We start from the raw sequence: 1,262 nt of genomic DNA on the forward strand, positions 1-1,262 counted from the left end.
CCCCCAACCACCTCTCACTCCCTTCTTTTACTCCAGAGATGAAATATTCATGCCCATCCATACTGGGAGTGTAGCAGCAGCAGCAGCAGCCAGAGCCACAGGAGTCAAAGCTTTCAAAGACTCCGGGCCTCTGAGCTTACAGAGAGGGGGGGAGGAAAGAAAGTGAGGTGGTGGGGGAGGAAGAGTGAGGAGTGGGTGGAAGAGAGAGAAGAGGTGAAGGCAGAAAGAAAGCAGGTGGGAGACAGAGCGGTGGAGAGATGAGCTGTGGCGGAGTGAGAAAGGAAGAGAGGGAGTAGAATGATGAGTGAAAGACTAAGGAGCTCCTACGCCACATCAAACACCGGGAAACACATGATGAAACGTATCATTCGCATTTGTCTCACACACGCACACACACACACAGACACACACTCGTAAAAACAGATTGTGTAGGTTAAGCACAAAGACAAAGAAAACCACAGGGAGATATAGCGCCTCCAGCACTTCAGACATCGACCGACATGATTAAACACATCACCCTCTTTGTATTCAGCACTCAGTACTTCAAAAAAAAAAAAAAAAAAGCACAAACTCTTGCTCCCTTGCGTGTTCAAAAGGCCTGTCGAGCAGTTTTTTCATTCAGTAGTTCCACAGAACACTAATTTACACACATGTGCTATCTCTAGTACACAAATAAGGACACAGGCAAATAAAATTGCAAGTACTCTTGCAAGTGCACGCAAGCATAGACAAAAAAACAGAGCCGTTAAATCTCTGAGGCCTTCAGCGGTCAACAATCCACATGATCCAATAGGCCCTCCGCTGCTTATTCTCCCTCCACTGTGCCAGATGTGATCTAGAATTCACTTTGTCTAATTATCCTGAGTTTGCACAACAGAGTCGCCAGCCGCCTGCCCGCTGAATGGAGCACACGCACGCTCCAATTAGGTGCCAAATTCTGGGTTGTTTGCAAGCAACCTACATTAAGCCACAACTGCTGCGAGGGAAACGGGGCTTCAAAGCTTTGAAAGATGTTTTTCACTGTTTGAATGGGAGTGTTTGGGTGTGATTTATGTGAGGGTGAGTGAGAGAAAAGCAATAAAAAATGGTGGACGCAACACAAATTTAAAATATGTTGTGTTAAAATGGATTTACTGATGTTCTGTGATCAGAGCGCCGTTAGAACGAGTGTGCTGGATTTCAGTGAATTGTGTCAGCTTTGAAAACATCAGCAATCTTCCCTTAAAAGCAGCAGACCCTGCAACCTTTGATGGGGACGAGAG

The sequence above is a fragment of the Astatotilapia calliptera genome, chromosome 4 (genome assembly GCF_964374335.1).
Source record: "Astatotilapia calliptera chromosome 4, fAstCal68.1, whole genome shotgun sequence".
Lineage (NCBI taxonomy): Eukaryota > Metazoa > Chordata > Actinopteri > Cichliformes > Cichlidae > Astatotilapia > Astatotilapia calliptera.